The sequence below is a fragment of the Schistocerca serialis genome, chromosome 2 (assembly GCF_023864345.2).
Source record: "Schistocerca serialis cubense isolate TAMUIC-IGC-003099 chromosome 2, iqSchSeri2.2, whole genome shotgun sequence".
Lineage (NCBI taxonomy): Eukaryota > Metazoa > Arthropoda > Insecta > Orthoptera > Acrididae > Schistocerca > Schistocerca serialis.
In genome coordinates, this window is record NC_064639.1 from 313,447,194 (window position 1) to 313,460,417 (window position 13,224).

At 44.1% G+C, this 13,224-nt stretch overlaps 1 protein-coding gene across 3 annotated transcripts in view; it reads left to right on the plus strand.

Annotated features, from left to right (window-relative positions):
* The window catches only part of LOC126457105 (long-chain-fatty-acid--CoA ligase 4), a 284,484-nt gene that overhangs the window by 79,010 nt on the left and 192,250 nt on the right, over window positions 1-13,224 (plus strand). Inside the window, exon 1 of one of the 3 annotated variants that reach the window (XM_050093147.1) lies at window positions 2,212-2,267. The exons of the other annotated variants lie outside the window; for them this stretch is intronic. The gene's annotated coding sequence lies outside the window, so the exon portion shown is untranslated. Of the gene's footprint in view, window positions 1-2,211; window positions 2,268-13,224 lie in introns of those variants that run through there. 3 annotated transcript variants of the gene reach the window in all.

Below are 13,224 nucleotides of genomic sequence, written 5' to 3' on the forward strand. Positions count from 1 at the left end.
TTAGGATCCACGGCAAGTACTATGACAGTTAGGCGGGAGGTGAGAAAACTTGGATTTCATGGTTGAGCGGCTGCTCATAAGCCACACACGATCCGATGGCAGAGTGTGGGTATGGCGAATGCCCGGTGAACATCATCTGGCAGCATGTGTAGTGCCAACAGTAAAATTAGGAGGCGGTGGTGTTATGGTGTGGTCGTGTTTCTCATGGAGGGGGCTTGCACCCGTTGTTGTTTTGCGTGGCACTATCACAGCACAGGCCTACATTGATGTTTTGAGCACCTTCTTTCTTCCCACTGTTGAAGACCAATTCGGCGATGGCGATTGCATCTTTCAACACGATCGAGCACCCGTCCATAATGCACGGCCTGTGGCGGAGAGGTTACACGTCAATACCATCCCTGTAATGGACTGGCCTGCTCAGCGTCCTGAACTGAATCCTATAGAACAACTTTGGGATGTTTTGGAACGCCGACTTCGTGCCAGACCTCACAGACCGACATCCATACCTCTCGTCAGTGCAGCACTCCGTGAAGAATGGGCTGCCATTCCCCAAGAAACCTTCCAGCACCTGATTGAACGTATGCCTGCGAGAGGGGAAGCTGTCATCAAGGTTAAGGGTGGGCCAACACCATACTGAATTCCATCATTACCGTTGGAGGGCGCCACGAACTTGTAAGTCATTTTCAGCCAGGTGTCCAGATACTTTTGATCACATAGTATAAGCGCATTGAATGCTGGTGTCATCAAACAGAGTCGTGAAAGGACGGAGAAGTTGACAGGGCTTGCAAAGCTTTCGTGTGAATTTGATATAAAAGAGCGCCATAAAATGATCAAAACATCCTTAAAGTAGAGAGAAATAAGAGAAACAGATACTCTCTCTGACCGCGAAATGAAAGAGCGAAGACTACACACTCGTGCGCTAAGTGCAAGCTGTCTGTTTGCATGACTTGTCCTAAACCACTGTACAATTTGTGCATGTAAGTTGGCTCACGTTGAACATCGTCAAGTTTTTTATAGATGGGGATTTCGACTTTCTTACGCTTTTAAAAGAACATTTTAAGATGTTTAAGAAAAAAGTTTAGTTTCATGGCTTGATATTTAAATCATGACTAAATATTTGCGACAAACATACATCGCAACCCGGAAAGAATAGGTGACCCAACTCAAAAACGAAATACTTGACAAAACTCTACTTAAAGAACTAATTCTATAATACTTACACTGAAACAGAATACGCTTCCGTTAGTTTTGAAGTAAGTAAGTATTGTCGGCAGTAAATGTCGTTATATTTATTCGTGCATGTTGGAGGATTTCAGACGTATTCTTCAGACAAACCAAAAACTTCCGTTTTTCTACTTGTGTCACTTTTGCTGTCGGAGTGCGATATGGGTACTAACAATTTGTTTTTTATCGTTATTTAGGTAGCACTTTGTACATATATTTTTTCGATGGCATATTTCTAGTTTAGGCTAATTTGTGGACGTGTAAATTAGAATTAAAAATGAAAGTTCCTTGCTTTGATTTTGGTAAATACTACGTTTATGTTTAAATTCAATAAAAATTTTAAAAATTAAACGTTTTTAATTCAATTAGCAATTTGAAATAGCTTTGTCCAGCGGACCAACGACTATACAGAATGTTTATTACTGTTCACGACGACAGTTAAAGATTAGGCAGACGCTGCAGCTGTAGTGGTTCATAATAGCTGTGGAGGCGGAATGACACCTTAGTGAATGAGTCACTTCCAGCTCGTCTCAGCTGGTGCACACGGCTGTTGCTCTACAAGCAGGTGGCCATTATAGAATGTGACTCGACAGGGTAGATCGTTCATTTCGACTCGCACACAGCGCGGAGCAGAGCCTCTAATCCTGAGCGCACGAGCCTGGAGTGCTTATTCGGAGAACTGTGGACGCGAGCAACTGGTGGGGAGGAAAGGCAGACAAAGCGTCAAGGGGGGAACCAGCCGGTGCACTTTGTGCTCAGTGCAGACCAGGGAGGCGGTGGGCGACTGCAATCGGAGCGCCGCGGCGTGCTGGCCGGGGGAGCGCTGGGCACCGCTTTGTGGCGGGCAGTTGAACTGGCGACCGGCGCTGGACTTTGCCCTCGCCCGTCCGCCCTGCTCTCCCCCCCCCCCTTCCCCCCTCCTCCTTTAAGTGACGATATCCGAGGCTTGCAGCGTTAAAACGCGGCCGGCTCGCGGCCTTCCTATGCTCTCTGACAGTAGCGCCGCGGAAACTGCGCGCTTCGCACTTCGGACCTTACATTCCGTAAGTACTTCCTCTGACTAAGCGCACTTAAAGTGATCTAGCGGTCACGGAGGTGTCTGTAGCATACCCCCTAATGTTCCACAAGAATACCGTGCACGCTTCGGGAAGACATTTAAAAAATCGAAGCTCAGTTAGGAAACGATTTCTTCCTATGTAATTTTCATGTTTTATCGTAACAATAGTGAAAACACGCACGGGAGTAAGAATACACTAGGGTCTAGCTAATCCGGCCATTCCTGCACATATGTGTGCCGGATCAGCGGAAGTGCCTGGTTATTGAGACTGACGTAAATTTAGTGTAAACACATGTGAATTATATTGTATTAAATCCAAAGGTACATTGATTTTCAAACAAAATTTAACCATTCAGTGTGTACATGTACAGTGGTATCACTCACTACTGTACATGCCCCACATTTTAAGTTGTTGCAATGATGACACGGGACGGCTGTATGCTTTATCACACAATTGCTTTACAAGCATTGCATAGCTAGTGTGTGTTTCTGATTGTTGTGTAATGCACTGCGGGAAGACGCCCGCAGCTTCAGCACAAGCAGTAAGAGATATCTTCATGTTCTCTCCTCCTATGTCCTCGTCTTCATCACAACTTTTCCTGTTCGCTATTGATCATGTCTTCGTCTGTTAAAGTTTCCTCACAAATAGTTGCTCGTCAAAGACTGGGCTCAGCATCTGTGGCTTTCTGCGAGGAATGTCCGTTCGTATTGTCTCTAATTACGAGTTTCTGCTTGGTGTCTAGCATAACATGTTTCCTTTCAAAAGCCATAACACTGAACCGTAAAGAAAGCCACAATTTCAAACATATATAGCGTTGTTTAACATAATAATTAACTGACAACATTGTTGCCTACGAGAATTCATTATTGTATGCGTAATTTCTGCTTCAGTGACTGGAGGCCGGATGTGGACTGGATAACTGAGAGGCTGCACTACTGACGGCCGGATCAGTGAGAGTTTACTACAGAAGTAAAAACGTTCATCAAGCACGGTGCACAAACGATCCGCTGTAGAAATATTTGCGATTGTGTCGTTACGAGGTGCATCTGACTGCAGTATCAGTGTCGTCCTAGGACGACACATGTATTTGAAACGTCAACATTCCAATGAAACTCCATCTAATTGGACTCAAATTTCATATATGGCCCATGATTGGGGAAGCATAATGGATCACCGGCACATGTTGCTGCTGATTTAAGACGACAACTAACGCGACAATGTTAGTCCAAGATCTATATGAGGAGCAGGGCCTGTACCTTGACGTACAAGATCATGTGACGTAAATGCTCTGGACTTTACTGGCTAGGGGTCGTCTCAGAAGTGAAGTGTACAGTACTGTCGCTACGCTTGAAAAACTAGAAAAGCGAACTGTACAGTCTTCTTAAGATTTTACCAGATGGGTATTTGAAGGAATTCTTAGCTCACTGCAGAGAAGGGTGCAGTATTGCATCCAAAGGCGAGAACGATGCGTTCAGTACCTCTTAATAGGTACGAGTGTAACAAACACCTAACGTGCTGAAGTACAGTAGTATTGTACTTCTTGTTAAGATAGGCCATGGGTGATGAGAATTTAATCTAAAACTGTATATTTCAAATAAATTTGTACAAACTAGTGCAATATTCCCTACACACATTTGCTGCAGTTATCTCCGAAACTGCTCGTGTTAGTGTCTTATACTGTCACCCGTGTCAGTATTCAGTAAGTTTTTAAATCCTGGTACCTCTATAAAATTTCAGGTGTGACGTCGAGTACTGCGTACCTCCTATCCATCCTCTGATTTAGTCAGCGAGAAGGCGTTTAGGATCACAAAAACTCATTTGTACGTGTCCGTAATAAGTGTCCCCTGCATAGCTTAGCGGTCTGTCTTCTCTGATCGCCACATGTAAGACTTGGGTTCGATCCCTGCCGGTGCCATGGATTCTCCCTTGATGAGAGCGTGTCAGCAGAGTCCACTTAACCTCAACGAAATCTGAGGAGTTTCTTTAAAGACAGGTAGCGGCTCCAGTTTCTAATCCGTCCGAGAGAGCGATAGATAATTACACTCCCATTCATCGAAATCTTTTGCAGAAGATTGTACAGTGGCGTCCCAGAAAGAGTTAAAGATATTTGAAATGCGACATTCGATTACGAAGGCCTTGCACCTGGAAATCAAATAGTCGATTTGCCCGATATAACAGTCATGTTATCGATGCACGCAGCTATATGACGGTAGCTTCGTTGGAGCCAAAATTAAAAAGCTGGTCGAATTTCAGTATTTGTCGAGGCAGAGATCACAATTAAGTAACAGTGCCTAATACCTCAGCTCCATTGATAAGAGAGCCTTACAAATAACAGTCGGAGGTCAGGCTTTTAGCATCTTTGTAACCCTTGGAATGATCGGCAGTAATGTAGCCAACAAAGTAGTATTTACTATATTATAAAATACACATTTTTTGCTTATTGCTATTAATGAGCACCGGCGTGTGCCGATGTTAGTTTCCAATTAAATGAGGAGATAGCTGCTAGGTACACTTAAAAGTCGTGTAGATTATTCAGTGTACCTGAGAAAAAAGTTCTAATTCCATCATGAAGTAACCTCAGCATTGCTTGCACTGAGTTGAAGCATTACTATATCAATGTGATTTGTGGCACTATCACAGAAATTTAAAAATTTCTGCCCAAGACATTCACCTGCATTTGCCGTAACATGAGTTGAGTACTTCGTTCCATACCAACTACGACTTAAAAAATGGTTAGTTTTTGTAATTTTGTAATATTTTATTTCGTCTTTTACAAGACAACTTCGACCAGTCATTGTGCCTCGCGATAAAAGAACTTTCCTCGCCGCGCGACTTAGCGCAATGGTTAAGACATTGTATTCGTATTGTGGGGGGCGCGGTTCAAATCTGTCTCGCCATCCGGAATTAGGATTCGCGTAGTTGTTCCAAGGTCACTTTAGGTAGATGCGGCGATGGTTAGCTCAACAAGGTCACGGCCGATTCCCTTCGCTATCCTTGCCCTACTGAGCCAGTGCGCAGATCTCTCACGGCCTAGGCGTCGCAGTACGTTAGACTAATACTTCCTTGCTGATTTATTTTGTGTTGTCTGCACTTTACTATCATCTTACCTTGACTAAGTTTTCTTTCGTACGTCCCTCCATAGCGCTACTCTGTTCTGTGTTACTGCTTCATCCGTTATTTGAACAGGCGTGCTTTTAGAAAATAATATGACACTCCCCGCTTTTGGAGCTTTAAAATTACCATAGTACTTTTTTCCGGCGATAGTATGAAAATATTGTTTTAGAAACATAATTTGAGTAAACAGTATTTCTTATAAGAGACCTCTGCTTGATTAGTATTGAAGTCGATAACTGTTTGCAAGTTTTGACAACTGGGCGCCCGTAGCATTAAGTTCACTATGTTAAATTAATATTCTGTTGAATTTTTTCACAACGTGTAATGCTGCAATCATGATAATATTAGCGATTCTCATGATAACATCACCGATTCTCTTTGTGGAATCGCAAATGTTAATATACGTATCTTCATGAAGGTATTTAAAAACTTAACAATCATGGCCCTGCGTCTGGCCTAGATGCCATAGCGACTGTGTAGGAAAACACCCAGTCTCCCCTGTGAAGTAGCTCACTTCTAAAACGATAACTCCTATCCAGGAGAATCGTCGTTAAATAGCAGGAGCAGTGAAAATGTTTCTCGAGCTTTTTATACTGCATCTCTATACGAACGGGCCGGCACTTGTCTCAGCCTACTCTCCGTCCGTCCGTCTGCAATGACCTTGTTGTCAATGACGTTATATTACCATACTCTAACGATGCAGAGGAAATATGCTAAAGGTAGTCCATACTAGCTTAAATCAAGTCTCAATCCTGCCATCCTCATTTGGCGTTCTGTCGTTTCACTGAATATGAAGGAATGGTGGCGTTGTCCTAACGAGAATGCGTAATAAAATATGCTCTTCTCAGGGCAGACAGACAACTTCACAGGCCACACTTATATCCATTCTGCCTGGAGGTTGTTAATATGTGTCCATGTTTACTCAAAAAACGTCCATGGTTAAAATATTCAAAATAGTCTTCTGCCCTATTGCTCGCATAAAGTTGTCACTATTACCCGTTAGAGAGAACCGGTAATTTTGCCTCTTTTTTTTCTATTTGCTCGTAGAAGAACGTAGTATTCTTCTCTACTGTCGTTAGTAACTGCCGTTAAAGCCAGCCTTTATGGCCGAGCGGTTCTAGGCGCTTCAGTCCGGAACCGCGCTGCTGCTACCGTCGCAGGTTCGAATCCTGCCTCGGGCATGGATGTGTCTGATGTCCTTAGGTTGGTTAGGTTTAAGTAGTTCTAAGTCTAGGGTTACTGATGACCTCAGATGTTAAGTCCCATAATGCTCAGAGCCATTTGAACCAAATTGAACTGTCGTTAATGACCTCATCGAAGAGACTAAAACCTAAAAAAGTCAGTTCTTTCAAAAAACAAATAACGAAACATGTTGGCCAATTTTATGTCTCAGGAAAGATCTGTTGTTACCAGGCACTGTTAAGGTTTTTATTTTATTTTCACTTACCGGTGTCAAGTGTGTCCACAACTATCACCGGAAGGTGCCCCATTTCGATTTATGCAATATAAAATAAAAAGGATCCGGGGGCTTTCTCTGAGTACTCATGTCTTTTTCTTTGTTGAGTATAGCTACAGAAATCATAGCAGAACTCGCTGCAAATAATTTGTACGCGTTGTAACTGTGAGTGTTTATGACGTTAACAACATTTCATCATGAAGAGGAACTGGAAGTTGCAGTCAATTGCAATCTTATCGACCTGCGCAAAATTCATTGATAGATCGTCTTCCATTTTTGTGTAGTATTATCTCGATCTTGTCCAATAAAGCAACAGATCTACCTCATTCTAGAACAGTCATTTCAACTAATGATTTAGTTTCAGTAGTCTGCGTCAAACAACTAAGGTTTTAGTATGTACACATATAAGAAAAATGAATAAGATGCGAATAGAAAAAGCAAACATATGTGCTTTTATTAGATTTCTGTAGTAAATCTGAATGTGCACCTTCTGTAGATGACAAAGAAAAACACTCAACGTCGTTAAAGGGCAATAAAATAAATTGAAAAACTAAATAGTGACTGGTTTCTGGAATCCTTACTTCGGTAATGAACATTTAGTTACAGTCCATTAAACATAAAGATTATGTCCAATGTTTTTGGAAAGTCATGCCGGCCGGTGTGGCCGTGCGGTTCTAGGCGCTTCAGTCTGGAACCGCGTGACCGCTACGGTCGCAGGTTCGAACCCTGCCTCGGGCATGGATGTGTGTGATGTCCTTAGGTTAGGTTTAAGTAGTTCTAAGTTCTAGGGGACTGATGACCACTGATGTTAAGTCCCATAGTGCCCAGAGCAATTTTGTTTGGAAAGTCATGGGTTATTGGAAATCCATCGGGTTGATATCTTTTCGTAAAGCGCCACCTCCGTTTATTGTCGCTGTCGTATTCTAGGACGTCCATAGCATTTTTATGGAGCATGAAATTCCACTTTCTGATGCCGGAAGCTCTGTTAATTACCTAGTTAACGTTCCAATAATTCAAGCATTTTCGGTCAATTTATATAGAAGAAAAAAGGCTGTTCCGAAAACTTCAGACAAAACCGGTATATTGTTGTGCTTCTACAATCTCACAATGGGTTTGCACAGTTCGTAAGAGCTGCCTACTATTCTGCGCGGAATCCAAACCGCTTGCACATATTGGGTATTTTTTGTGGCGGCGGCGACCTCCAGACGGCTAACGTGTGCGAAATCAGAGAACTCGCTGAGCTCCGAAAAACAGTACCTCCAGCACGATGATAATGCTTAAAAAACAGTAAGCTAACTTTAATTACTGGTAGCTACCACAGGAAAATTCAGCGAACTTGTAATCAATTTAATGAAGTTACAAAATATGAGTAATTGGCTACGGGCATACCAGACGTCATCCAGCGACATAGTGAATTTCGCTACTGTATTGCTATACATTTTGACACTGTTAAACGTAACAGTGGTGAATTACATTTTTGTCCCTCAGACTTATAATCTTGGCGTGCATATACACGGATAAATAAATGAAACAGAGATAGCTGCCATGTCGTTGCCACTTACTGTGCTTCCGTCTACAGACAGTGGCAAACATCCGGCTGTACGAGAAATTCAGGTCAGAACTGCAGCGGGAAACCGATCGTGACGAACCAGAATCAACGTCATAGACTTTGGCTTGCTCATTCCTGTCCACAAGTTGAGCAGTTACTGAGAACGAAGAGACTTTGTGTGCCACGTGAGACTGGAAACGTATTTTATGGTCAGGCGGTTCGCTGTAGTGAGAGAGTAGAGGGTACTGTACTGACCGGAGCTCGAACCCATGACCTTTGCCCATATCCTCATGCTTTACTATCGAGCCTCACCTAGGAGTGCAATCTGGATGAGACTTGAGGTGTTCACCGAATGTTTTAATAGTGCGGAAATGGGACTATGATTGAGGTGATACGTACCTGGTCAGAAAGCTTAAATCTAGAAACAGAACTACAAGATACCAGAATCATTTCAAAAGTCCTGTAATTTGTGCATGCGCGACCGTTAGGGTGGCGTGATCAAGTTGAAATTCATGTCAGTAGTGGGAGAGACTTTAAGCATGATTATCGTGTATGTGTTCACGTGGCAGTGTCGTGAGTAATTCAGTTTTAAAGTGGAAGCTGAAACCGAGTCAAGTCGGATTACACGTAGTGACTAGCGTTCCTACACCAAAATCAAAGCCCTGCGTGGAAATTATCCAACGGAAATTTAAGACCCTTAGAGAGAGGCGTATGGGTATAGTGTAGTAGTGTATCGTAGCACAGTATCACCGTGGTCTGTTTCCGCGAAGGTCGGGTAAGCAGCAAGGACAACCCAAGAAGTGTAAGGCCATCTACTGCAACAGACTACACCTCTCAGTTCTTGTTAATAGTACTATGAGAGAGGATCAACGAAAAACTTGTGAGCAAATTGCATATGAGGCCAGAATGTCTGTCACTTTAGTTTACAGAATTATAACTGAAAATTTAAAGATGGGAAGAGTTGCTGACAGATGGGTTCCGCATGATTCTGAGTGAAAAGCAGAAAGCAAGTCGCAAAAGAATCGCAGAAGAATTGTTTCAACGTTGTCGAACAGAAGGAAAACAGTTTCTGGAAATGATTGTTGCACTTGATGAAACTTGGATACGAGATTTTGGGCCTGGATTGAAGTCTCATCCGTCGCAGTGGAAAAGTTCAATCTCACCACTTCCGAAAAAATTCCGTCGCCAACAATCATTTCAAAACGATGAAACTGAAGATGGGGTCAAAAACTACAGATAGAGTGCACCAGGAGACGTCTGTAACAGGCGCGTACTTCAAACTAACAGGCGCGTACTTCAAACTGCTTCTGCAAAATGTTTTTCGCCCGAAAATTCGTCACAGAAAGCCTGACATGCATGCAGCTGTTGCCCTCATTATGCACGAGAATGCACGACGGCATATTACCCTACCAGTCAGAGAAACGCTCGACAAATATGGATGGGAAATATTTCCCCGCCCACCATACAGTACTGGTCTGAACCCACCAGACTTTGATTTGTTTCCCAAATTGAAGGAACAATTCTGTGGAAAACGTTTCGACACAGTTGATGAATCTACCAGTGAGGTTAACCGAGCAATCAGACAGCTCAACAACGAAGTTGCCCTATCTGGAATACAGAAGTTGTTAAAAACTTGGCCGGCCGGTGTGGCCGTGCGGTTCTAGGCGCTTCAGTCTGGAACCGCGTGACCGCTACGGTCGCAGGTTCGAATCCTGCCTCGGGCATGGATGTGTGTGATGTACTTAGGTTAGTTAGGATTAAGTAGTTCTAAGTTCTAGGGGACTGATGACCACAGATGTTAAGTCCCATAGTACTCAGAGCCATTTTAAAACCTTGGGAACCTGTGGTTCACATGGCTCTGAGCACTATGGGACTTAACATCTGAGGTCATCAGTCCCCTAGAACTTAGAACTACTTAAACCTGACTAACCTAAGGACATCACACACATCCATGCCCGAGGCAGGATTCGAACCTGCGACCGTAGCGGTCGCGCGGTTCCAGACTGAAGCGCCTAGAACCTCTCGGTCACACCGGCCGGCTGGGAACCTGTCATAAGCAAGAATGGAGATTGGATTGAAGGCCTGTAAAGATGTTGTTGTTGTTGTTGTTGTTGTTGCGGTCTTCAGTCCTGAGACTGGTTTGATGCAGCTCTCCATGCTACTCTATCCTGTGCAAGCTTCTTCATCTCCCAGTATCTACTGCAGCCTACATCCTTCTGAATCTGCTTAGTGTATTCATCTCTTGGCCTCCCTCTCCTGTAAAGATATTTTGGAAAATTATTTTCTTAATTTTTTTGTATCTGAGAGTGTGCAGAACTTTTGAAATGACCCTCGAGATTGGAATAATAGAGAATCGTGAAGGTGGTTCGATGAACCCTCTGCCAGGCACGTAAATGTGATTTGCAGAGATGTAGATGTAGCGCCGGCCGGTGTGGCCGTGCGGTTCTAGGCACTGCAGTCTGGAACCGCGTGACCGCTACGGTCGCAGGTTCGAATCCTGCCTCGGGCGTGGGTGTGTGTGATGTCCTTAGGTTAGTTAGGTTTAAGTAGTTCTAAGTTCTAGGGGACTGATGACCTCAGATGTTAAGTCCCATAGTGCTCAGAGCCATTTGAACCATTTCTATAGACGTAGAGTTTTCCTGTCGATCGTCCAAAATTGGATGTATAGGGTGTCCCCCGTAAGAGTCGTCAGGTGCATTTTCTCGGTGGTTTGGCGGATATATACAGTTTAGTTTCAGCAGTGTGTAGCCGGAGTCAGCCCAGCTCGCCACGTCTTTCATGTGAAGCCCTCTGTCGACAGAAAGCGTCGGTTTTTTTTCCGTTTACCTACAGAATTATTATTAAAGAGAAATTTTACGTGTCCATTCGTTACTGCCGTCCAAATAAGCCTAGTGCGTTATTAGTTTTTCGATATGTATTAACAGGGACAGTAAAAGTCTACGAATAACAAGTACTCCAGCGACAACAGCACTGCCCTGGCCATGGCCCGCGCTGTCTGCTACCGCCATGATGCCAGTCGCTGCTGGAGAACTGGTTGTTCTTCTTGTCTCACTGTCCGTGTTAATACATGTCGATAAAAAGTATTACTCGTCTGTCTGTGACCCTTATCAGGTTCGATTAATAGAAGAAACTAGAACATCCAATGAAGAGCGGCGCCCTTTTCTTCACTGGTTCGCTTACAAAAACGCAAGAGCATGACGGAAATATTCAAGAAACGCCACAATCAGACGCTACAAGGTAACTGTTGTGCATACGGAGATGTTTATTGTTAAAATTCCCAGCGCGTACTTCCCGACAAGGCAATATAATACTTCGTCTCACAGTCTTGCGAAATGGTGACGACAGGAAAATCGGAGAGTTGGAGCACATTCAGAAGCTTCCTGGCTGCCATTCTCCCTACACGCTACTCAGAATTGTAAGAGGGAAGGGGTAAAGGATAACGGCACTGGAGTGAGTTTCTTCTACCAACACCGTAAGATGGCTCGCGGAGTTTCGATGTCGACTCTGCGGCACAAACCGCCAGCTGTCAGCGAAGTTCACGAATCTTGAATGACTTGCCTCGTTTTCTGTGGCAGGGATGGCTGGACATCGATGTTTCTTACGTCCGTAACGTTACTCTGCCCATTGCAACAGCGATTGACAGCTGTTACTGACGATCGTCGAGGTATCTACACAGAGCAAAAGAATTAAATTATCAATTTTTTGGAACCACTTTTCTTCCATTGCGACGCAGAAATGTGAAATTTGTGCCTATAACGTTCCTCTATAATGATGCAAATGCATAACACCCTGCGACGTCAACCTAGGGCTCAGGTGGCAACACATGTGAGCTCAGAAGTTCATTTGAGATGTTAGGTGGGTAAATTTCACCACAGTTCTGCCCAACGCCATCGCGAACGTGTCACACGATGGGACGGCCATCACACCGCCTCTTACATCTCACACCCTTCTGTTGACACCTTTGCGAGGAATGTCACAACCGCAATTCCAAGGATTGAAAAAGCTTTGTTTTCGCATGGGTGGCCCAAGGAAAACATTTCAGACACACTGCTGCTCAGAATCGACATGAAAATGCTTCAGGAGATGGCGCAAATGGCGTCAAAGAAGCCACCCCTTCCCATGGGCCGTTCATTTACACAAATATCGCGGTCGAAAACGACATTTTGCAGTGCGGTGAGGAATAGAGCGGCGTTCTTGACAACCTTTGACACTATTACACTACAGATACTCCCCCACACTCAGACGATTCAATCCTTCTCTGACGACGTCGTGGGGCTCCAGCCCGTTTGAACGTGATATGACCTCTTTGGGGTGTAGTGCGATCGCAGTTTGTAAAGTGCTCAACGGAGGTGCTCGCGTGGAACGAAGTGTGTTGCCGAGCTAAGGGCCTTAGCGGGATCCTTAGCCCTTTTATTCATGTACGTGTCAGTGTTGCTTGACTGCCCTCTGCCATGATCACGCCACAGGGGTGCGGAAAACAAGAGGACTGAAAAAGCAGAAACCTTACATGCTGCTTCGGATAACGTTCAAATTTCGTTGAATGGTTGCAACCTGTATACCAGAGCAAAAAACTGCGGTGACTCCAAAGAGGTCAGATCACTTTCAGAGGGGTTGTAGTCCCGCCATGTCCTTAGAGAAGGGATGAATCGTCCCCGTGGGGGAGGGGGGGTGAAAGGTTGTCAAGAATGTTGTAATGTTGCATATTGCACTGCAGACATGTTTTCGAAGTCGAAATGTGTGTAAATGCCCAAGTGGGGTGGTTTCGTTTACGTCCATTATGCCACCTCCTGAGGCCTTTTAGTGTTCATTCTGAGCGGCGGTGT